We start from the raw sequence: 26,851 nt of genomic DNA on the forward strand, positions 1-26,851 counted from the left end.
AGTAATTAATAACGTGAGCCCATCTACAAAGGATCATAAATACAAACTTCAGGGACATTAGCACTGTCCTAAAGTGTTTAAAGTCCTCATTTTCTTGTTCATAATTCAACTTTATAATATATGCCAAGCAAAAATAAGTCAGTCAATCAGCTATGCAACTAACTGAGTTAGAACCTGTTTGCTGTTACTTCCCAGGCTGCCTTCCACTGCATCTAAGTTAAAGGTCATGCCATCTATCACAGTGTTCAGTTCTGACCTGCTGATCAAATAGTCCATCGCAAGAATGTGTCTGTATTCTGGCCTAAGACAGAAGGTGAAACGTGGCCTAAGACATCTAGACTCAATTACGAAGGATCTATAGCCTAGAGAGTATGACCTTTGCTGACAGTGTATCTGCTACCTCAGAAGCTAATCCCAGGTGCCACAGGTGTGTAGTTATTTTAAAAGTACTGTTCACTTATGATGAGATTGGAATTTCAAAGTTTTTCTACTCACCCACCACTTTGCCAAAATGGCCTTGATGGAGGAGTACCAAAGAGTTTACTTTCAGAGGACTCCCAGCATTAGAAAGGTGCCATGAGCCTCTGGCTAATGTGTAAATGTCTAGATGCATAAGGAAGTCTTTTGGTTTAGAGACCCTCATCCTCCCATTGACCACCTCATTATTTTGTTACTAGCTGTTGACATCAGGATTCACTTCTCTGTAGTCACGGGAACCGTGAGAGTAAGCTCAAGGAGGATATTAAAAAATGAGGATACTCCTCAAGTCTCTGTGCTTAAAATGACTTTCACAGGTGTTTTGCAATTGGCACTGCCATCCTTTATTTGCTGACATAGGTACAGATAGTGGTCAAAAATTGTGCTGTGAAGTAATTTATATAGATTTAACTTCAGCATTTGACAGGGTCATATACATGACACTGATCAAACAATTAGTACAATTAGGTATTGATGTACTCTTGATAAGATGGATAGCTGCATGGCTTACAAATAGGACATGCCAAGTATCATACAGCAGCCGGGCAGGCAAAATCCTTGGTTACAGTCAAGGTGTCCCACAGGGCTCTGTCCTAGGCCCTTACTTGTTTAGATTGTAGTTTTCAGATCTAACTTTTTCATCTGAGGTGTTCTGCAGTCTGCAGACAACCTCAAATTGGGTAAACTGATTACATGTGTTATAGATAAGGCATGTCTGCAAAACAACTTGACTAAATTGACCATTTCGGCACAAGAGAATAATATGCTGATAAATACATCAAAAACTAAGCATATGAGATTTGGTAGGCATAAATCGAAACGTAAATATTTAATACAGCACCCAGTGATTGAAACTGTAGACTCATTTATGGACCTGGGTATATGGGTGGATTCAGCTATGAGTTTTTCTAATCATATCAACCAATTGGTTAATGATAGTTATAGAACTGTAGGTTGTAGAAAAAGGTTTTTAAAGTCTAGGAAATCAAAAATAATGATGTCATTGTTTGTTAGTTACATTATACCCAAACTTGAGTATGGAATAACAATATGGAAACCCTATAAGAAAACAAGCATGAGTAAACTGGAAAGAGTACAATGGAAATATACCAAGGGTATCCATGGATGTGAAAATTTAAGTTATCATGAAAGACTAAAATATCTGAACTTGTACAGTGTCTCATAGATATCTAAGGAGGAGATCTTATTCAGGTATATAGGGCATTTAGCGACAACTACCTCTGGGAATATTTGGGGTTAACAAAAAGTACTAGAGAATCATCAGACAACCTGTGTAGGAGTCCGAATGGAGAAATGAAAAGGCAGCAAGCAAAGGAGAGTAGTAGTGCTGAAACTCAATTCATCCTCAAGTCTTGGTGAGTACCTTCACAACACTGATATATAGACTGTATTTATATAGCATATATCATGGACAGAAGTAGGTTAAAAACTAAAAAAGATAGCTGGGTGCACAAGACCCAGGATAAAAAAGTGCCCAGTCCTTGTAGGCACACTGGTGCCAGGACTGGAAAAGATGAAAGTGTAGAATCCTCAAAATACAGAAACATTCCTACAATGGGGACCAGGCCAGGCCCAGGGGGAGGATGCCCCCCCCCCCCGTTGTAGAAGGAAGTAGCAGTCCACAAAAATCACAAAAACGGATAGGCCAAAGAAGAGCCATAAAGACGATAAAGTGGACCATTGAGGATAAGAAAGAAATTATTTTATTGTTACTATTGTGCAAAAAGCCCAGAATTTCCAGACACAAGGTATACAAAATGATTAAGAGAGAAATTAGAGGAAAGAAAAATACTTCAAGAACTGTCAGAAGCTTCAAATGAAAATTTGTGTTCATTGATACAACAGATTTGTGAAAAACAGTATATAGAGCAAGAAACCTTGACCTGTTTGGAAAAAAAAGCATCTGAGGAAGTGCAAAAATATGAACAACAAAACCAAGAAAGTATAAAAAAGAAATATGGACATGGGAAAGAAAGAGATTTGATATGATGCAATATTTATACAAAGGTGAAAGCCAAATTAATCAATGTGATATTCAACGAGAAATACAGGCAAAGGCATTCAGATATGGAAAATTTCATAATAAAAAAATAACATCACAAAGATAGAACATAGAAAAGAAGGTTAGTAAAGCAGAAGTTAAAAAAATAGAAGTTGAAGTTATGGAATGCCTGTGAAGTGAAGGATTTGGTGTAGAAGGCCTAACACAGGTTACATCACAGCAGGATGGAGTGAGTCCCCAAAGTAGGGAGAAACAGAAAGATCAGGAAAAATCTGAAGAAAAGATATGGACATGGGAAAAAAAAAGAGATTTAATATGGTATAATATTTATGCAAAGGAGAAATCAAAACTAACCAATACAAAAAGAGCAGCACTAAAGATATTTGAAGAGAAATGCAGGCAAAGGAATCCAGACATGGAAAACTTTACAATATAAAAAATAAGAAGACAGAGGAAAAGTAGAAAAGATGATCAGTAATGGAGAAGTTAAAGAAATACAAACTGAGGTTATGGAGTACCTGCAAAGTGAAGGATTCAGTGTAGAAAATTTAATTCAGAAAGCACCACAACAGGAAAGAGTAATGGACATCCAAATTAAAGGGAAACCAGTGGAACAGGAAGCAATTGGTCAGGTGCCATATGAAGATAATTTGGAGCCTTCCACAGGAAACCAGTTTAAACATTCACATGAAGCTAGACAGCAAGGGAAGGAACAGGAAACTGTGGAAACTCTGATGCCATCAATGTTGAGGAGTGATAGGCCAGTGGGTTCCTATATGATAGAGCAACAGATGACACGGGATGAAGTTGAAGAGAATGTACCACAGGAAGATGCTATAGAATCTTTTATAGAATGCTCACAGGAACTGGAAAACAAGAGATGTGCCCTCAGTTTGTAAGAAAATGAGCTAAGAGACGAGTTGCTTGATTTAATAGACATAGACAGATATATCAAGATCAATGAAAGAAGTAGACTGCAGAAGGTTAATAAAACCCAAAAAGTCAGAAGTTTGATAAAAACAAATGAACACAGTAATTAGGACTGTTCATAGAAACCCATGTGGTATAACAGAAGTAAACAGGATATATTACTGTGCAGCTAAATTAATAACTGATAAAGTTCTGCCACAAGAACACTGTATAGTGATGATCCAAAAAAGTTTTATAGAGAATTGTGAAATAAGGTGAAAGGAATCGAAAGACTGCCAAAAAAGGAGAAATAGATACATTTTGGAGAAGTATCCCTGAAGATCCTGTGGAACATAATAAAGATGTTAAATGGATAAAAGAAGTTAAAGAAAGAATAAGAGATTCAAAGATACAGGATATGAAATGGGATAAAATAACAGCCAGAGAGACTGGAACAAAGTTAAGAAAAGCCTCTAATTGGAAAACCCCAGGCCCAGATGCAGTACCTAATTTATGGCTGATGGTATTAACATCTTTGCACAAAGAATTAGCCATGAGTAAGAACTATTTATATGCACACCCCGAACAGACACCAGCCTGGTTAACAACAGGAAAAACAATGTTCCTACTTAAGAGTGAACCTGTAAGCTTCCCTAAAAATTATAGACCAATAACTTGCCTTCCGAAGATGTGTAAACTATACATGGGAATTGATGCTGACAGAGTTTATGATCATTTAGAAGAAAATGCAATTATGGCAGTAGAACAAAGGGGCAATTAAAGAAAATCATATGGAACAAAGGACAGTTTGTTGTTAAATAAAGTCATAGTGGAGAACTGTAAAAAGGGGAAGAATCTTAGTATGGCATGGATTGACTACAAAAAAGGAGTTGATAGTATCCCACATTCATGGATAAAAGAGTGCTTAAAAATGTATAAGATACACCCCACACAGATCGGGTACATTACAGTGACCATGAAACAGTGGCAGACCACTTTGCAATTAAGCCATGATAAAGGACAAATTAATATCCCAGGGATAAAAATTCAAAGGGGGATATTCCAGGGTGACTCTCTGTCACTGCTGCTATTCTGCCTTGCCCTTAACCCATTAAGCTGTCTACTTAACAGCTTAGGTCTTGGCTATAATTTGTCTCCTAGAAAACAACAAAGTGTAAAGACTTCTCATCTTCTCTTTGCTGATGATTTAAAACTGTATAGCTCATCAGATGAGGAAATTAAAGCACAACTGCAGGTTGTCAAAACTTTTTCACATGATATAAGAATGTCATTTGGTCTTGATAAATGTGCAAAAGCAACCTTTAAACAGGAAAACTGCAATGTCAGGAAAACATCAGTTTGGGACAAGAATGTGATATAAAAGAACTTGAGCAAGACGGAATGTATAAATACTTGGGAATTCATGAGGGATCAACAATAAAACATGAACAAATGCGAATAAAACTTAGTAAGGAATATTTCAGAAGACTTAAATTAATCCTGAAAACAGCACTGACATCTAGGAACAAAATTCAAGCTATAAACCAATTTGCTCTTCCTGTCCTAACTTACACTTTTGGAGTGATTTACTGGCCCCAAAACATGTTGGATAGATTAGATAGGAAAACAAGAAGGATGCTTCGTGATCACTAAATGATTTATAAAAATAAGTGCATACCAAGATTATATATTCCCCGTTCTGAAGGAAGGATGGGCCTCCTTGACATTGATTATGTGTATAGATCTGCAATTGTGGGACTCAGCACATTTCTGCTAACGTCACAAGACCCAAACGTAGTGAAAGTTTTGAAACATAAGTAGAATAAATCTAAGATGCTTAATTTGGCAGAAGCATATCTGCATCAAGCAGGAATGGTAATCAAACCAGAAGTGGATAAAAATCAGGCAGCAACTGAATGTGCCAAAAAACAAAAGAAAGAATATAAGGTGAAGGACCAGATGAGAAGGCAAGAAATGTGGAAAAAGCATAAATATATTTGCAAGTATAGAAAACTTCTGGAAGAACCTCATGTTGATCAGGAACAAATGCAGGAATGGTTAAGGAGAGGTGAATTCAAACCAAGGGATGAAAGGTTAATATTGGCAGCCCAAGACAGTGGGCTACGTACACGTTGGTTTACAAAGTCTATTGAACATGTGGGAGAAACAGACAAATGTAGGTTTTGTAAAACTGAATTGGAAACGGTTGCACACCTTGTTGCAGGTTGTGACATACCAATGGCAGAAGGACTCTATACTGAAAGGCATAATAATGTGGCAAGACTGTTGCACTGGGGATTGTGCAAACATAATGATATGGAAGTGGTTGAAAAACACTGGCAACATGAGCCACAAAGCATCATAGAAAATGATGAAGTTTATATCACATGGGACCACCCATTACCAGCAGTTCAAAAGATAGATTCTAGAAAATCGGATATAGTGGTTCAAGAAAAGAAGACAGGAGTAGCATTGATCATTGAAATCTCCACACCCAGTGACTACAGTGTCTTGCGTACAGATAGACACAAAGTCATAAAATATCAGGATCTCCAGGCAGAAACGAGAGCAATGTGGAAGAAAGATACCCAGACAGTTCCAATAGTAGTAGGAGCAACGGGTCTTATAAAAAAGAATTTACAATTGTATTCAGATATGTTACCAATCCATGTAATTTCATACGAATTGCAGAAGGAGTCATTACTGGGCACATTGCGGGTGCTCCGAAGAGCACTTTTGGCTGACATCAAAGATTGAGACAACACTAATTTCATGAACTTTAATCGTACTTTGATTTAGGAATGGGGTCCATTCCCATCATGGTATTAGAAACCCAAAAGACTTGGAGAAATTAAAAAGAGATTCTATAGGAATGAGAAGTGTACTAATTGGTTCTCTGACAAAGTAGCTAATGCATGGAACAGAATACCAAATTATTAAAGCAAGTACTAGTTTAGATATTTTTAAGAACAGCCTGAGTACTTATTATGGGTACAAGTGTTTTGGTATTTTGGCAAGCTAGAAAGGCATTAATGCCTGTGCTTGAAACATTTGTATGTCTGTATGTATGTAAAAGCTTAGAACCTAATTCCTCCACAGTGAGCATGGGATATGATTCTGGTCTTTGGCAGTGCTCTTACCAGGCTGTTTCTCCCCAGGCATTATTTTCTCACTTATTAGACAGATAGAGGGAGGGAGGGAAGGAGAACTTCTCATTTGGGAATCACTGGTCCATCCATGGTCACAGTGTTTCATTACCCAAAACCTCAGCAATGTATTTTTTAGCATTTTAGATGGTGAGATCACTTGTGAAAGTGCTCTATGCAAAGCAATAGGTAGGCAAGGGTTCCTGACCCTGGACCACACATCCTGCATGCAGGTGTTTACACAATTGATACAGGCCTCCCTTGTATCAGTCACACTGGTGTATATATCCCTTCATGTTATTTCACCCATCACATACAAATACACCGCACTACACAACTTCTACAATATTTGATGCCTTGAACAAGACAGGCTGCTAAGCTCTTTTGCTAACCATCCCATTTTGGCAGCCTTGAAAGGAAGTGACCTGTGGACTCAGGCAGATCTAGAGAGAGAGAGAGAGAGAGAGAGAGAGACTCTGACTTGTATCTTAAACTGAAAAAAAAAATCAAGTTTAATAGCTATCAAAAGTATGGACATCTCACTAGGGGTAATATATAATTACCTACCATGGGATGGGTAAGGCCAATCTAACACCAGGTGGGATACCTTAATTCAAGCACCAAAAGGGAAATTAGCTATGCTTAAAATGGCCACAAGGGCATCTAGTCTAGTACTTCTCTATGAACCTATGATATTCAGCTAAGGCCTGAGATAGGGCTCACTTGTGGTCACTTATTATGCTGAAGATGACTTTTTTTGAAGAGTTTTTATTTGCATTTCTGGTTCCTGATGACTTTAACATACTGGTCAACAAGGAAATGGTGAATGTGACTAAGAAGTCATGTGTGGTAGGAAAATATTTTTTAAGGTTATTATCTCTTGACCCTATCGTCTGGGTCATAACATACACTTGATATTCATCGAGCTATGATATTCTAAGATTCATGTCTGCACACTTTCTAATCTGCTTTCCTCTGAAGCTCCCTTATAATAATTCCTATGAACTTGAGATAGTAGAGTGTCACAATTTGAATAACATTTTACCAAGTTTAGTATCTTAGGCACTGCCTACTTCCCTTTCATAAACCCCTGCAGGTACTCTAGTTGAGTTAGTCTTACACTGTTAGAAATTAGTGCCTCCTGCTATGGATCTACTTATATTTTGTAATGTATCTCCTGTTCACACCCACCCCCAGGTTCTTAAACAATGGCATAACTTTGAACTCCACTCCTTCAGGTGTAGGAGAAATGACAGCACAGATGGAGGCATGCTGACCTGCGGGTGCCAAGTTTAAACTAGATGAACATTGTGCTCATTCCCATTCCAAAATCTTCTATAAGAAGGCAGAGATTATGTCCCTGGAGGTCTCAGCATTGGCAAATAACACAGCCATACTTTTCTGGGAGTTAGATTGACTGAAGAACCCCAACCTTGTCATACTATTTTAAGAGCATTTACTTTGCTGTAGTGAAATGGCTGATTTTTTCCACTGACAAGATTCCCACTATTACATCAGCATTTCCTCCTTGTGCTTTCATGAGCAAAGCTTTTGTTAAAATTAATACTGTAGTCTGTGAAAGGAGTTTCAGGTTTTTGATTATGATAAGTGACTACAGCTGAGAGGAAGTGACTACGGCATCCATTAGCATGATGGCGAACATTCAGTGTTTTGGCTTTCTGCATTTTGTTTTAGTTTGGAATAGTGTTTTTATCTTTTTTCTTTTTTACTTTACATTTATTTCTTTTCTGCTAGCACTGGGGTACTTGTTCATCTGGAAGTAGGTGCTGGCAGAATTTTTTAAGTCTTTTGCTTTTTGTTTTATTTTGTTTTGTTGTACATTGTGGTAGAGTTCATTTTTCTGCTTCTGCTTGCACTGAGGTAACTTGTTTATTTGGTAGTAGGTGCTGGCAGTGTTTCCTGGTGATATTCTTCATGTTTCACTGTTGCAGTCATTACATTTGGGTAATCCTGCTGGCAGGTTGCCCTCAGTCAGCCTGAATTCCAAAGTCTTGGGTCCTGTGTCGGCTGTCGTCACCCCTTCCCTGACGTCAGGTCATCAGGGGTATAAAAGAAGCAGCCAACACCATTTTCTCTTTCTTGCTGTGCAGTGCCCAAAGCAGAAGCAGTTCGCAAGTGCCGGTCGGCTGACTCCTGAGATTTTTGAGTTCGAATTTCAGATCCGAAGACTTCTATAAAGCTAAGTACCTCGTTGGGGAAACTTTTTTCTTGCACTAGAACCGATGTCAGAAAAAGTTAATAATTGTATTTCTTGTGGGAAGCAAATACCTCATAAGGACTTTCATTCTTACTGTATTCCTTGCCTAGGCCCTGATCATAATTTTCTGGGTTGTTGGTTTTGTGCTAGATTTAACCAACTCACTATTAAGTGTTGGTATGATTTTGCTTTAAACTACTTTGGACGCAGATTTAATTATCCAGAAATGTCGTCGGAAAGCCATCTGTCTACCAGAGTTCACAAAAAACACAAAGAAAAAGAAAAACAGCTGAGATCCAAAACCGACGACGAAGCTTCTCCTAAGCCAGTCGCCGGTTCGCTGGTTCTCAGTGAGGTGCTTTTGCAGCCCCTGATGACCGCTACTTTAGAGTCACAGGCCGCTACTGACTCCCACGTGGAGTCAGCCATACTGCTGGAAACTCAAGGTATTGGAGCCTCGGACACTAATCCTTCAGATGGGTCTGGAGCCGCTGAGCAGGCACCGGCTTCTGAGGGTGTATTCAGACCCAAACATCTATACATTAAGCCGACTTCAAAGGCAAAGACTAAAGCACCTTCAAAGGCAAAGAAGCAAACTCAAGAGCCACGTGGTCAGGCTTCCATGCCCAAGAAACAGATGCTCAAAATGGCCAAAGACTTGATTACCTTGATCAGGGGTTCCCATCCCACTCCTGATAAGTGGCCTAGGCAAGAGACTGACTATGAATCTTCAGGTCAGGTTTCCATTTCTTCTGATTCCTCTTCTGATCAGGAATATTCTTTTCCCCCCTATGAGGATTCTGATGCTGAAGAATCCATACCTTCAGCTTCTCCTCCTGAGGACTATTCTTTTGGGGAAACCTTACATACCATGAGGGAGCATTTCCACTGGGAGAGCCAAGATTTTTCAGTCTAAAAAGAGGCTCAGGGATTTCCTGTTACTACCTCAGCACAAGCCACTAGCCATCCTTCCTGTGTTAGACATTGTAGATGATGTGTTTTCAGAGTCTAGCCTTACCCCTGACTCCTTACCTCCAGCTCCTGTTAAGCCTGACAGATATTACAGGGTTCCTGACTCACATAAATTCCTTTTTAAAAACTCTGCTGCAGACTCAGAAACTATTTCTCAGGGTCCCAAGGGAGTTAAGGCCTCCACTGCGAAAAACCCTACCCCTTCTGACAGGGATTGTAGGGCACTGGATAGATGGGGAAAAAAGGTTTACACATCTGCTACCTTGGCTATAAGGGCCTTAAACTGTCAGTTTCATATGCTCAAATATCATGTCATGGCATTGCTTAAACAGAAAATGTTGTTAAACTCTGAATGTGCAGAAAACAAGGAAATGCAGGATATATTGCATGCCGCTGAACAAGTTGGAAAGCATACTTTGCAATGTGGTTTTGATTCTTTAGAGGCCTCCTGCAGGGCCTCAGTTACAGGTTCTGTAATTAGAAAGCATGCTTGGTTAAAGGAACAAAATCTGCCTGGTCATGTTAAAGTTAAATTATTAGATGCATGTTTACAGCATGATGCTTTGTTTGGTGTTAAGGCAGAAGAGGTGTTAAAGAAAATGGAGGACAAGACTAAATCTATGCAAACGGTCAAAGATTTCTTACAAGTACAGCCACCTAGGTTTAGTAGACACTGGCCAACAAAGAATTGGCCCTTTCCTGTGTCAGACAGACCTCAAAGGGGCAGACCCAGATGCCCTAGAGGCAGATCCCAGCCACAAGGTTCATACAGGTCAAAGCAGTGGGGTGCTTCTACCTCCAAAAGTGGAGAAGACAAATCACAACCTTACAGGAAACAGTCCCAATGACTTCCCCCTGCCTGCACCAAGCACTTATTCCCTGGCTCCCTTAGGGGGAAAATTAGCACTTTTTTCTCAAAATTGGCACATTATAACCCAGGACAAGTGGGTTCTAAATATCGTGTCACAAGGCTACAAGTTCCATTTCCATACCCTGCCAAAGGCAAACGGCTGGCCAGATCTGCCAAAAAATCAATGGGCAGAGGCACAAAAACAAGTCTCATCCCTCATGGACATGAGGGCCATTCAACAGGTTCCAGAGCAAGAGTGGGGGCAAGGATTTTACTAAAGACTGTTCTTGGTACCCAGAAAGGACAAGGCCTGGAGGCCAATACTGGACCTATCAATTCTGAATACATTCCTGGATATACCAAAATTCAAAATGTTGACTTTGCAACAGCTTCTACCCATGCTGGGCAAGCACGCTTGGCTTGTAACTTTAGACCTAAAAGAGGCATACCTGCATGTCCCAATCAGACAAATATGCAGAAGATACCTCAGATTCAAGACTGGCTCAGTGCATTACCAATTCTCTGCACTGCCCTTTGGCTTATCTACTGCGCCCAGGGTCTTTACAAAGTGCCTGGCACCAGTAATTGCATTCTGCAGACAAAGAGGAATACAAATATATCCTTACTTGGACGACTGTATAATTCAAGCAGAGAACAAGGACATCCTTCTACAACATCTGGCGTTTGTGAAAAAACTTCTAACATACCTAGGGTACACAGTCACCAAAAAGAAATCAAAGCAAGTACCCTCTCAAGAGATAATATTCATGGGTGCAAGCTTAAATACAATTGCCCAGATGGCTTATCTCACGCCAGGCAAACAAAGGCAACTGACTACCTACTTCAAAATGTTAGCAACAAAGGCCCAGTTATCTGCAAGAAAAATTCTGCAGGCTTTGGGCTTCATGGCATCCTGCATCCTACTAATTCGATATGCAAGACTGCATATGAGGAAACTTCAGTGGTACCTAAAAAGTGCTTGGACTCAACATTGCCACAGCCTGGAAACTATAATTACTCTCATTCCCTGCCTGCAATAGGAGTTTCGATGGTGGGCAAAGGCTTGTCACCAAAACATGGGACAGCCATTCACATTACCCCCAGCCAGGCAAACACTAACAACGGATGCGTCAGATTATGCCTGGGGGGCCCACATGGCAGGAAGATGCATTCAGGTAACGTGGACCTCAAACCAAATGCATCTACATATTAGTCAAAAAGAGATGCTTGCTGTTCAAAATGCCCTGACAGCCTTCAAGGTCCTACTTCAACCAGGACTGATAAAGACAGACAACACCACGGTCATGTGGTATATAAACAAGCAGGGGGGTGCACATTCTTACCCCCTTTGCAGACTAGCCATGATTTTGTGGGACACAGCATTGACTTACCAAGTACATCTGCAGGCACAATTCCTGCCAGGAAGAAAAAATACTCTGGCAGATGAACTAAGCAGAAACCTCATGGAGCTCCACGAGTGGCAGCTGGATCCACAAGTCTTCAGCATGATAACAAGGAAATGGGGATGCCCGGACATAGATCTGTCTGCCTCCCCTCACAACTACCAGCTAAAGAGATTCTGAACAAGGATTTATCACAGACAAGCTTGGAAAGTGGACTCCCTATCCTTCAGCTAGAAAAACCTATCAGTATATGCCTTGCTCCCACTGTCTCTCCTCCCCAAGGTACTCCTAAAGGTCAGACAGGAGAAGCCAAAGATGATACTGATTGCACCAGACTGGCCTCACCAGCACTGGTACCCAATACTAAGGAGCTTGTCTCAGTGCCCAGCTTGGACCCTACCTGAAGTACCGCATCTACTATCCCAGCAAAACAATCAGATCCTGCACAGCCAGCTCAGGACTTTAAACCTGGCAGCATGGCGGATAATATAATCATACAAAACACACCTCTCAGCAAAGCTGTGATGGATGTCATTTTGGAAGCCAGAAGGCCTAGTACTAGAAAATCTTATGCTGGAAAATGGAAGAGATTCTATGCTTGGAACCAGGCACAAGGAACAGATACAGCTGTGCCAAATATTCCTCAGGTTTTACAATACTTAACTGAGATGCTGGACAAAGACCTGTCTTTCTCATCTATTAAAATTCATGCCTTTGCCATTTCGGCTCATTACAATGCAGAGCCACCAATCTTTTCTCATCCCTTATTAAAACAGTACCTCAGAGGAGCCAAAAATTTAAGGCCTCCAAGGAGATCACCAATGTCTGCATGGGACCACAACTGTGTCTTGGAAAAACCCACCCTGCCTCCTTTTGAGCCAGCTGCTACTGCTGATATAAAGTTTTTATCTTGGAAAACTGCTCTGCTCCTAGCAATAACTTCTGCAAGACGAGTTTCAGAGCTACAGGCACTCATGGCTGTGGAACCTTTTATCATTTTTTTATCCGGACAGGGTCTCCCTGAGGACAAACCCAACATTTATACCTAAAGTGGTGTCCTGTATGGCTCTTAACCAAACCATTCATCTGCCAACCTTTAATCCAAATCCACAGAACAAGGGGGAAAGAATTCTGCATTCTTTGGACGTACACAGACAGCTTAGATTCTACTTGGACAGAACCAAAGTTTTCAGAAAGACAGAGCAATTACTAGTGGCATATGCTGCAGGATCACAAAGAAAGGCTATCTCAAAGCAGACTATTTCAAAGTGGATAGGCCACTGCATTCGTTTCTGCTACTTATACCATGGCAAGCCAGTGCCTAAGGGCATTAGGCCACATTCCACCAGAGCTGCAGCCACTTCAGTAGCCTTTCTCAGGGAAGTACCAACCAAGGACATTTTAGAGTCAGCTACTTGGAGTTCAGTGCACACCTTTACAAAGCACTATCATCTGCCACTCTACTCCAAATCCAGGGCAGGCTTTGCCACTGCAGTTCTGCAGGGTCTCATAGCCACTCCTAATGCTGTTTAGCTCCAGCCTCCCAACCATAGCTTTGGGAATCTACCCAAATGTAATGACTGCAACAGTGAAACACGAAGAACATAGTACAGTTGTGTACATTTACCATAAATGTAGATGTTCAAGTGTATTCACTGTTGCAGTCCAGGTTACTCACCCGCCATCCCCCCCTTTTCTTCTGATGGAACGTATCTTTCCTTCTCTGATTCATACAATCTATGTGGTGTATTTGCTTGTGGATGAGGGTAAAGTTTATTTTGCTGCATGTTATTTTATATATAGATATAAATTTTGACTACCCTTTTTTGGGGGCACATTTATTTTATTTATTTATTTTATTTTATTTTACATTTGTTGACCGGGCTAGTCCAACTGGATATATGTCCATTTTCAGTAGAGGCCCGGGGAGAAAAGCTCCACTAGTTATACAATTTACATAAGGCATAAAAGGTTACAAACAATCATGACAACAAAACAAAATAAAAAAGGATAAAAAAAAAATTTAAATATAAATTGTTAGTTAAAAAAAATAGAGATTAACATTAGTCTGGATTAGTGCAGGAGCAAAGCCAGTGTTTATTGAGATAAACTTTTAGTTGGTGTTTGAAGAGTTGAAAAGAGGTTAAAGAAGTGATATCAGAGGGTAGTTTATTCCATGCTTTTCCAACATAGTTGGAAAATAAACTGTCACCTGCATTATTGTTAGGTTTGGTAGTATTAATCAGAAGTTTATTAGGAGAACGAAGATGTTTCAGGTTGTTATATGGGGAAATAAGGCTAGAAAGTATTGGTGTATTGGTTGGCTGATATAGAATCTTATAGGCAATTAAGATCTGTTGCAGTATAATTTGGTTAGGAAGTTCTAACCAGCCTAGTTCTTTTAGGTTTAAGCAGTGATGAGTTCGAAAAGGAGATCCAGCAGCGAATCTAGCAATGTTATGATAGGATGTTTCTAGTTTCTTCATGTTGTTTTTGGAAAGATTAGTGTAAATGGGGGAGGCATACAGGAGAGTGGAGATTAGGTGAGATCTAGCAATGGTGGACATTGCTGTGGGTATTAGGAAAGGTTTGATTCTATACAGGGATCCTATTTTTTTATTAACTAATTTTATGGTATTATTGATGTGGGAGTCGAAGTTGAGGTTATTATTGATAGTTATGCCCAAAAGTTTTGTGGTCTGGTCAGGAGTGATGAGTGTTCCGTCAGCGGATGTAAGAGTAAAGTAAGGTGTAGTAGATTTCCGAGTAGGAGAAAAAAGTAGTAGTTTGGTTTTCTTAGGGTTAAGGAGTAAACAGCGGTGAGAGAACCTTTGTTCTACAGTGTTAAAAGCTTTTTGAGTAAGTGAGTGAAGTTCTGTTTGAGAGTTCGCGGTACAGATTATAGTTGAGTCGTCTGCGTATTGTATGCAGGTAGTATATGGGATTGCAGATTGAAGGTCATTAATAAAGACTGAAAATAACAGAGGGCCTAGGATAGAGCCTTGAGGTATGCCTAAGGAAATAGGTAGAAGATTAGAAAGTGAATTTTTCCACAGAACTGCCTGCTGACGATTTTCTAGGTAGGATGCAAACCAGGATAAGGCAAGATTATCAAGAGCCAGAGATTTTAGTATGTGTAGTAAAAGTTTATGGTTCACCATATCAAAAGCTTTGGATAGGTCGATGAAGACAGAGGATGATGTATACTTTTTGTTGCGGTTAATGTTAATGGAGTTTGTGAAGGAGAGTAAAGCAGTGGTGGTACTGTATGAGGGTCTGAAGCCATGCTGACAGTTAGAAAGTAGGTTGTTGTTGAGAAGGTGATTTAGTATTTGTTTGTGAATACATTTTTCCATGATTTTGGCGATAGGTGAGAGGAGAGCTATTGGTCGAAAGTTGGAGAAATCATTAGAATTTCCCCCTTTATGTAGTGGGATGATATGAGATATCTTCCAGATAGAGGGGAAGATTCCTTCTTTTATAGATCTATTGATCAGGATAGAAATAGGGTAGGCTAAGGCTTTGGCACCTATCTGCAGGAATTCTGCAGGCAATTTGTCTGCAGAGGGTGTGGTGGGTTTTAACTTTTGGAGCAGTGATGTGATAAAAGAGGTAGAGACAGGTTGTAAGTGGAGTGTAGGAGGTGTATTAGATGTATGTGGAAGTAGATTAGAGGTATCAGGAGATAGATGGCTAGCAAGTGTTTGGATAGTATTTGTGAAGAATGAGTTGAAGTCATTTGCTGTTTGTTTAGGGTTCTCTGGGTTAGAGTCACAGGGATCAGGTGTGATGGAATGACCTGGAGATAGAAGATTGTTAATGCTGGTCCAGAATTTTTTAGGTTCCTTATTAGTGCTGTGCTGTAACTGAAGGTAATAGTTTTTTTTGTCTATTAGGATAGCTCTTTTGGTGCTGTTTCTAAGCTCTCTAAAGTTTTGGCGATCAGTTAGGTTTTTAGTGTTACGCCATTTAGACCAAAATTTGTTTCTAAGTTTGATTTTATGCCTAGTATCGTTTGTTAGCCAGGGGGCTACTTTTGTTTTGGTTCTGATGGTACGGGTTGGGGCATGTTGGTCTAGAATTGATAAGAATGTAGAGTTAAAGTATTCTACTGCATCATTAAGAGGAAGATATTTTAGGGAGGACCAATTACAACGTTTTAGATCAGCTTGGAAATGTTCAGAGTTAAAATTTTTTTTGTTCGTAGTGTTCTAAGGGTGGCAGGTAAGGTTAGGTTGATTTTGTGTCTAGTGAGATAGGTTATACAGTGGTCGCTTAGATCATCTGGGAGGATACCAGATTGGTAGGTTTGTTGGGGGGTATTAATCAGAATCCAGTCTAAGATGGATTCATGGTTGTTGGATTTAACAGTTCTGGTAGGTCCGTTTATGAGTTGAGTGAAGCCATAAAGGTTTATATGGGATGTAGGGTTAGTATTATTACAGGAATTCCAGTCTATGTTAAAGTCGCCTAGAACTAGTGTTTCTTGGGGGAGGTTGTTTGACAGAAAGCTAAGGATACATTCTAAGGTGTTAGTGTTATTTCCTGGGGGAAGATAAACACAAATTATGTTAATAGCTTTACTAGGGTTGATTTGAAGTTTTGAGCTGATTACTTCTGCATTATTGTCTAGTGGAAGGTTAAGATTTATTCTACTAAGTTGGAGTTGTGCTTTGTAGAGAATTGCTACTCCACCTCCCTTTTTGGTTTTACGGTCCATTCTAAAGATACTATACCCAGGGGGGGTAATTTCATTGTCCTTAATGGTTGGTTTTAGCCATGTTTCTGATAAACATAGGATATCAAAATGGTGAACATCTAAAAGGGCATGGAGTTGAGAGATTTTGTTGCAAATGCTTCATATGTTTAGATGAGCTATAGTGAGAGTGTTGGTATGTATGTTTGGTGTAGTGAGAGAAGCTTTGTCTTGTTTATTGCAGCTATTAGTGTTTGTGCTGTTTGGGCCAGGGTTAGGGTGAATGTCCCCATCCAATAGAGATTGGGGAAATAAGAAATATTGGAGTTGGATTTGTTTATGAAAGATGTCAATATGTTTTTTATGTTTATGTTTGCTAAGCTTAAAGTAAGCTAGTTTGAGATATTTGGTAAATAGGTAGTTTGGTTTGGTAGTGAGATTTAAGGTGGCTGGTGTAAAAGGTGAGGTGTGTGTAGAGGTACATTTAGAGGGAAACACAATTGAGGAGTAAAGTGGGTGTTCATAGGAGGTTAGGAGATAAGTAGTTACTAGAGGAGGCAATAGTGTTAAACAGATAGTTATATGAAAGTATATTGGGAGTGGTGATGTACACATTGTGTATATTAGGGAAGTAAGAGAGATGATAAAGAATAGAAAGAAGAGGAAAGTAAGGTAGTATTATGACTTTAAGAGGTAGTGTGGTGGGTGGGTCTGGGCAAGTTGGGTGTGCTATGAGGTAAGAGGGGAGGGTGTGGTAAGGAGGAGCTTATGTGTGATTGGTTGAGGGTGTGTCTATTGGAGGTATAAATGTAGGACCACTGGGGGCGGGTGGGAATTGGGGCAGGGTAGGGGAGCGGAGTGAGCCCGTTAGGGCGAGCGGAGCGGGTTGAGACAGGAGAGCAGAATGTGGGAGAAGACAATCAGCAAAGTAGGAAAAATCCAGCAGGTAAGTCTAGGAGTGTGAGAGGTCAGTCACAGGTATGGGTACTGATAGCAAGATGCTCAGGATATAAAAGGAAGCAAGTGTAATAGGAAAAGGCTAGTACAAGGGTGGAAGGAGTATAGAGAGTCTGAGAAAGCTAGGAGCAGAGAAGGCAAGCTAAAAAAGTAGGTAAGGTAGAGAGTTTTATCAGTAAAGGGATGAGTATTAAGTGATAGATTATGTTTAAAACAAGACCAAAGGGTCAGATACTATGTAGTTAGAGTGGGATGCCTAGGTACAGACAGAAAAAAGAGAGAATAAGGGGGTTAAAAGAAGTATTTGGAACAATGCTAGGTAGAGAAGAAAGGCTTTTGAGAAGGGTAAGGCTGCTGGCAAACCTGTTTGGGAGGCTTAAGTATCTAAACATAGATCATTTCAGCCATAAGATAACAGTTTGTGTATGCCACTATCAATACATACTTTCTTGTATTCAGTAACAAAGTATCTCTTTGGGAGCTGTTAGAGTTTTCCTTGCTTTCCCTATCATTTATTGGAGTCCAGTTGGGAGATAGCAGGTATTTTGTGCAGGGACAGACTGTAACACTGGTTGAGTACTGTAGAAAGGAGAAAGAGAAGGTAATGAGGTAGGCAGTACAAGAGTAAAACTGTAAGTTTATAGACTCATTAAAATATTTAATCTGTAATATATAGTATGCAAGGATCAAAACAAAATATGCAAAATGTATCTTCTTAATATCTAAAGTGTCTATTCTAGTCTAATCTAATGTACCAGTGGCACCAAACATCAACTGTTACACAGGTTCATATTAGTAGCTGCACCTAAGATAGTATGGAAAGATCCTTTGGCTGACATACACTACTTCACAATATACCATTCGAGTGTATCACATAGATTGCAAAACAGTCGGTTATTATCAGGCAGGATAGCAACAAGAAAGCTACTTTGTAAAAGCTATCATGTTCTAATACAGTATAACAGGCCACAGTAGCGATAGCTGAAGTGTATTTTAGGTAAGGAGTGCAGTTACATGGTAAATTATAAGCAAATATCTAGCTTAGTTCAATTAGCAAATATGACGGTAGACAAAACTAAGTCAATAGAGCGCTGTATATGCTGAGGTAGAATATTATATAATTACAGATCGGTCCAGTAACCGGACAACTAAAATATAGGACAAGTCAATTTCTAAGAAGAATGTAAGGGTAGTAACACGTGGCAGTCGCTACAGTAGTGGTCGGGCTACTAAGAGGGTCCCAACATGAATTATAGCTTGTCTATACACAGTAAAGTGGCGTTTAAAGCTATAACGCATTACTAGGAGTCTGGCGAGACTCAGTAGTTAACATAGCACAGTGTGTTGGTTTCGTCGGCAATAGTAGCGAGAGTGAGAAGCCACAAAAGGTTGTAGGTAGCAGACTAAATCAGACTTAATTGGATCTATGTTACTTGGGTCAATATTTAATTTAATAGCAACGGTTTAAGCCAGTGTTAATAATTACGGACAATGCAGACGTATGGTCCGTATAGCTACTTACTGAAAACACCCCTGGGTACTAAGCAGAAAAAGCTAGCAGTGTATGCCGTACAGCAAGCCGTGACCAGAATGTAGACGGCAGTAGCATAGATAAGGAGTTAAGGGTTATAGAAACCAGCTAGTCAATTAAGCAGCAGTCGGAACCAATCGAAAATGTTAATAGAGAGCAGAGTTGTTTAAATATGCAGTCAGTGTGTCTTAACTAAAGACGCTAACTATACAAGCATTAAACAAGTGTTATGAAGCCATTCAATACAAAAAAACTCTAAAAACAGTTGAATATATGCAGATATGACATCAAAGAGCAGGTGGATACACAGAGCAAACGTTGGGTAACTTCTATAGCAGCAAGGTACTGAGCAGCGGCATTAGCGTCGCTGATAATACAAGCATTACTCAGTATAGAGTCACATAACAGAGTACGCATACAAAGAAACAATGCCAACAAGGTTAACAACAGAAATAAAAGTCTGATACCAGACTGAGCGTGTTTAACTTACTCAGTGTCCAGCTCCAGAGCAGGGAGCGCAGCAGCCAGAGGAAGGGTAATAGAAAGAAGATGGCGGCCTTGAGTACGGGGTATATTTATAAGGTGAGAGAGGAGGTGAGGTGAGGGGGGGGGATAAAGTTTAGTGGCAGGAAAGGATAGTAGTAATAGGGTAAGGGGGGAAGGGAGAAAGTTTAGAGGCGGGAAAGGATAGTAGTCATGGGGTAAGAAAAGAATGGGAAGGTAATCTATAAGAAAAGTTTAGGGATGAGGAGGACTTAATAAGGCACAATAGCAAAGTTTTTGGAGTATCAGAGAAAGAGTGGATAGAGAGTCAAGTAATTAAGTGATTCAAAGGTGTAGCAGGAGCTAGTGTGTAGCAAGACCCAAGTTAAGGAAGTAGAAGGTAAGATAACAAAGGGAGAGATAGTCAACGAGCCAGATAGGAAGGAAAAAAGTAAGGATGAGAAAATAACAGACAGGAGAGCAGAATGTGGGAGAAGACAATCAGCAAAGTAGGAAAAATCCATCAGGTAAGTCTAGGAGTGTGAGAGGTCAGTCACAGGTATGGGTATGACATCTGGGACAAGAAAAACTAAATAAAATGGCGTTGGCTGCTTCTTTTATACCCCTGATGACCTAACGTCAGGGAAGGGGCGACGACAGCTGACACAGGACCCAAGACTTCGGAATTCGGGCCGACTGAGGGCAACCTGCCAGCAGGATTACCCGAATGCAATGACTGCAACAGTGAATGCACTCGAACATCTACATATATGGTAAGTGTACACAACTGTACTTTCTACCTTTTTTACTTTGCAGTAGAGTTTTCTAACTTTTTGGTTCGGCTTACACTGAGGTAATTTATTTGTCTATTAGTAGGTGCTAGCAGTGTTTCCTGACTTTCTGCTTTTTTACTTTATGAATAGATTTTTATTTTTCAGCTTCTGCTTACACTGAGGTAACCATTTTTTTCATAGTAGGTACTAGCAGCATTTGCTGGCTTTCTGTCTTTTTTTGTTTTTGTTTTTATATTTTTTTTACTTTGCAGTAGAGTTTTCAAACTTTTGCTTCTGCTTGCACTGAGGTAATTTATTTTTCTATTAGTAGGTGCTAGCAGTGTTTCCTAGCTTTCTGCTTTTTTACTTAGTGAATAGAGTTTTATTTTTCTGCTTCTGCTTACACTGAGGTAATTGTTTACCTGGTAGTTTGTGCTATCAGTGTTTCCTGGCTTCATTTTGTGGTAAAATTTTCTACCTTTCTGCTCACATTGAGGTAACTGTTTATTTGACAGTAGCTGCTAACAGCGCTTCCCAGGTTTCTTTGATTTTTAACTTACTGGAGGGTTGTTGATGTTACTGGGACTGTGGATACTCCCATCCAACCAGATAGGAACTTGTACTGCTTAAAATCTCTTGCTTGGTGAGCACATTTGGGACCTATCTTTTCAACTGAGGGTAAATGGCTGGTGTTTCTTTTTATGATAATTTTTTGTCTTACTTCCTGTCCTTTTAAGGCAATGGGGTAACAGTTGTTTTTTTTTGTTTTATTTTTAACTTTCTGGATTTTTGTTGATGTTATTGGGGCTGTGGATGCTCCCTTCCAATCGGACAGGAGCTTGTACTTTTTAAAATCTTTTGCCTGGGAAGAGCAAGAGCTCCCATCTTCATGACGTGTGATTAAGTGACTGAGTGAGGAGTGAGGAAGGGGTTACATAAGTCTTAAGCTTTAAACTTGTTACACTTAATTTTACAAGGAATTTAAGTATATACTTTAACAAACATTCAGCAAAATATGGATTCACTAAATTTGTACATTTTAGAAGACCTTATAAAGTCAAATTGTATCAAAGAATCTGCTCTAACTACTAACCCTACTCCTACTTTTTCTCTTAAACCCGTTTCTACCTGTTATATCAAATCTTTACTCTCCAAGCTAAAGCCATGGTCAGTATCAGCTGATCACATCCCCTCATATTTCCTTCAGATAGCAGCTGACTCTCTTGCTCTCCCTGTCTCTATCCTAATCAATCAGTCCATCTCAGAATCTAAAGTTCCTTCTATCTGGAAACAATTTTACACACTACCTATACATAAAGGAGGTAACTCCACAGACATAACCAATTTTAGACCTATCACTATCCACTCCCCTCTCTCTAAAGTTCTGGAAAAATGTGCACACAAACAAGCCATGCAATATCTAATACGGGAAAAATCTCCTCACACCCACTCAGCATGGCTTCTAACCTAAACATAGCACTACCACGGTCCTATTATCCTTCCTTAACACTACTTCTCTAGTCAGAGATGACCACAAACTTATTTTTTGCCTATTCTTAGACCTCTCAAAGGTATTTGACATGGTCTGTCTCTCTCTTCTGTTGGATAAACTGTATAACCTTAATTTCTCCTCTGATACTATTGCATGGTTCTCCAGCTACCTCACTGACAGGTTGCAATCAGTGAGATGGCACTCTGCACTATCCCCTTCTCTCCCAGTTAAAATGGGGGTTCCCCAAGGATCTGTTATTGGGCCACTACTTTTCAGTGTCTTTGCTAATATACTTCATACCTCTTGCCCCCCAGTCTTCTCTAGTTCAATATGTTGATGACTCTGCAGTCATCACCATAGCCAGATCTCCCTCTCTGCTCTTATCAGCTACCCAGCAATCCTTTAATTCAGTTGAAACCTGGCTTAACAATAACCAGCTCATCCTCAACCCCCCCAAAGTAAACAGTTACTCTTTCTTCCTAAAAATGTTAACCACATCAAACCCTCCTTCTCCATACTGTCACTTAATAACACTCAATTCAAGTGGAATCCAGTACAAAACTCCTCGGCATCACCATCGACGATCAACTTAAATTTGACCTACATGTAAATAATTGTATCAGAAAAACCCACCAGAAATTAGGGCTCCTGTACAGAAACAAGACGTTTCTGACTTCTGAAGCCAAGATCATTATCTGTCATGCTTACCTCCTACCCACTCGAATGTATAGCTCCCAAATTCCCACAAATCTCAACTCCTCTCTACTAATGAAACTAGAGTCTTCTTACAACAAGGTAGCTAGATTTGCTGCCCAACAACCATACAAATACCATCACTGTCTCTCTCTAAAACACCTAAACTGGCTAGAACTACCCCACCAGCTTCTCCTCTCTCTTCTCCAGATCATCCACTCTATCCTATTCCTGCTCTCCTACTCTCCAGTTATATTCCCCCTCATCTCCCACTATTCTCCATCCAAATCCCTCCAGAGCTCTACCCAAGACCTACTACATATCTACAAACCCAAGACCAAATCCGCTTGCAACATATATAGCTACCATCCTTCTATTGCTTGGAATAAACTCCCTCTTGAAATCAGAACCCTCACACATCCTAAATAGTTTAAGAGCACTAACAAAGAGTATCTAAAATGTCACTGGACTTGCCACTGTACCCGCCCTTCCTAAACTATTTCCCCCATCAAATAGACAACAAACCCCCTGCTCTCTACTTCCCCTCACTAATCCTAAAACTGAACTTCTCAACCTAATCTACTAACACCTTTGTGGTTCATTTGATAATACATGTACTGTCTAACAAACATTTTTTAAATATGTCCTCTAATGCTCTATGTAAAGCCTTATTCTCATAGAACACAGTCCTGAAAATGTTCTTGTCGATGTTTTAATATGATCTCTCTTACACTAAGTAATGTCCTAAGTTCGGACTTCTTATTCTCATTGAACACATTTCTGCAAATGTTTTGTTCTGGTATTGTATGAACTATGTATTATCTTATTGTTATTAATTGCTTTTATTATGCATAACTGTCTAATATATGGAGCTTTTCTCCCCGGGCCTCCACTGAAAAAGGGCTCTTCAGTACAGTCGGACATACCCGGTCAACAAATGTAAAATCATAATAATAAATAAATAAGAATATTTGCATTGTTAACTGTATTATAAGCAAGGTGAAGCTAATACTTGTTTAAATTGCACTAAACTTCTAGAACTTATGAAGGTCATTGATAGCAAGTCCTTTAGTGATGATAATAAAGATTCTTGTAGCTGTCATTTTAGAAAAGCATTTACTATGACTTCTGAATACTTAATTGATTGGAAATAGACTTAAGAGTGTTTGGATTGCCATAAACAAAATGTTAATCAAAAATTTCTTCTGTTTAACAGTGTGAATGGGAGTTTAAGTAAGTCAGATTCTCCAACAAAGAAATAAGGTAATGGTAAGAAAAAGAAGAAAGAGACAAGACGTTATATTTCAAAAAAGAGTAACGATACTGCATATGACAAGGCACAGAAGCAGGCTGTGGATGTTACTTCTGAACTCCAACTGGATTTAAGTACTACTGATGGAATAGCTGACGTACAATATGGAAAAAGTAATTCTGTAGATAACCTCAATTCAGATGAATTGCATGTCTCCCTGGATAGTGTTGATTCAAGTTCATATGTACAAGAACATAGGCCTGTATGTCTACACCCAGAAGTCACTGTATCTAAGAAGGGATGGGAAGTTAATGATGCAAAGGCTTTAAATGAGGTTAGGAATAATTACATTTGTAAATTTAGATTGTGTAATTACAGAGAATTCTCCTTCTGTTTTATTGATGTCCGAGTCAGATGCACGTAATAAGAATATTACTATCAGGAGACATATTAAAAGATAAATCATACAGAACCTCATGATACATTAGATTATGTTGATGTTAAGGAAAGTGAAAAGATAACAGGTCAAGGGGTAAATGAATCACATGAAGTGTTAATTTTGGGGGACTCGGTACTGAAAACTGCTACTAAAGAACTATCAAAAATGGATTAAGTTCTGTCTTACTGTATCTGCTCTCTCTGGGTTGAGATTAGTGGGCACTCTTAGGCTTTTGGAAAGACTGAGACTTGTGAAAGCAGCATATAGTCTGTATGTAATACATGTGGGGACTAAAGCTAGAAGCTTAGGAAATAAGTTCACCGAATTAAGCTGTTTAATAGCTGCAGAGCAATGTAAAATCATAGCAATAACAGAAGCTTGGGATTCTACTCTTTTTCATTTAAAAGATTTTGTTAAATATGAATGCTCAAGGCAAGGTTAAAGAGGTGGTGGGGTAGTTTTATGGGTGCATAGCTCTGTCAGATCATCCCTATTTAAGAATATGCCTGTGTATGAGACAGTGACTGTTCAGATTCATACAGGTGCTAGAAGACGGCTATATATAGTACTGTCTTATCGTGTACAATATGTGGACAATACTTTGCACAGGGACTATTTACATACTTTAGGTGACTACCTGAATTGTAAAGGTGACATACTGTTGTTGGGTGATTTAAATTGTCTTGGAATGTGTTGTGAGTCACAATGTACTAACTCTTTCTTTGCTAAAGAATTTGTTGACCTTGTCTCATACCATGGACTGACTCAATTGGTAAAATTCATTACCAGGGGAAAATATTTTGGACATTGTATTGACTAATGTACCGATTAAAGTTCAGTCCATAAATATGTTCCCACCATTAGAGTTATCAGATCATAACTCTGTCACATTTATTATTAATAATTCATTAACTAGAATTACACATTTAAAAACATAAGAAAATGGAAAGTTAGATTTAAAATGTTTTGCTGAGTATTATGTGAGATGTGATTGAATGACTAGTTGGTTGATCAGATAGTTGCTATGGATATAATATTTGGAGAAGATGTTTCTAGAGGGAGTTACTGTCATAGTAAAAAAAAAAATAACTTTTTCCAGTTTGGTGTTGTAAAGAAATTTTGAGATTGTACAGGAGAAGAAAGCAGAGCTTAAAAACCTTAATAACATTCCCTTCAAATATGAACACAAAGAAATGTGCTATATCATGTAAGAACTTGAAAAAGGAATTTACTAACTGCAAAATACATTTTGAGACTGAATTAATTAGTAATACCTCAAATAAAAAAGCTTTTATAGGTATATTAATGAAATTAATAGCAATAGTTTTTCATTACCAGTGTTGTTAATTAATGGTGAGACAATTACTGAGCCTAGTAAAATTGCCAATGAATATAATTTATTCTTCTCAAGCATTGGCAAGATAGTATAGATAACAACGATGTCTACAGTTATTTGGTAACAGGATCATGCCCAGTGTTAACAAGAATGAATATTACCTGAGCCACTTGCCATGTTAAAAGATACAATCTCTGTGTGCCCTGATCTGATCCCAAGTCAGTTGTTGAATTCTGCAAAAATTACTATTTTATCTACCTTAAGTTTAATATTTTATAAACTGTTAGAATCTTGTACTGTGGCAGAAGCATAGAAACTGTCCTGTGTAACTCCAGTTCATAAAGGTGGCTCGAAGGATCAGATAGGTAATAATTTTAGACCCATCAGTTTAACTTCCTTATTGGGAAAACGTTTTGAGAGATGCCTATTAGATCTTATTGAAAAATTAGAAGGAAACATAGAAGTCCTTGATATTAATCAACATGGTTTCATAAAAGGGAGATCTATTCTTAGTAACTTGATTATCTTTTATGAACTGATAACCATGGCCTCGGATCTGGGCCTATATTATTTTTCTGGATCTTGCAAAAGATTTTGACAGTTTACCTCACAAGGTGAATTGGTAATTGGTTACATGGAAGACAACAGTGTGTAAGAATCCAATGTTTTTATTTTGATTACTCACAGGTTAAAGCTGGAGCACCAGAGGGTTCTGTCATGGTATGATATGATATGGTGTTTGCTACATTACCCAAGAATATTAATTTCTGGGGTTATTAGAATGCTGATGATTACAAGAGTGGTTTCTCAATTCATAATCACGCTGTTGTGAATTATTTATAATTATTTACAGTCTCTAAGTTGTTTGGCACTGGAAACAGGTTTAACATTTAGTCTAAACAAATATAAGATAATGTATTTTTCAAATAGATATCCAAGACTTCCTGTATATTTGGTGTCTTCCCAATAAAATGAGATACAAGAAAATAAAAACTTGGGTATACTTATTACATCTAAGTTGTTCTTTAATGCACATGTAGATCAAATTTATATAAAGGCAACTAAGTATATGGGGTACCTATTAAAGAGATTATCTCCTAGAGATAAACATGTATTGACTTTGGTATTTAAAACTTATATAAGACCATTACTTCAGCGTCTTGCAGACTCGGGCAATTGAAAAAAATGTGAAAGAGTCCAA

The 26,851-nt window shown here is 38.9% G+C and overlaps 1 protein-coding gene across 6 annotated transcripts in view; it reads left to right on the forward strand.

Moving 5' to 3' along the window:
- Window positions 1-26,851, forward strand: part of DENND2A (DENN domain containing 2A) — a 2,268,767-nt gene that overhangs the window by 2,104,564 nt on the left and 137,352 nt on the right. The window lies entirely within an intron of this gene.

Source organism: Protopterus annectens, chromosome 11.part0, assembly GCF_019279795.1.
Source record: "Protopterus annectens isolate FY-2018-M chromosome 11.part0, PAN1.0, whole genome shotgun sequence".
In the NCBI taxonomy this organism is placed as follows: Eukaryota; Metazoa; Chordata; order Ceratodontiformes; family Protopteridae; genus Protopterus; species Protopterus annectens.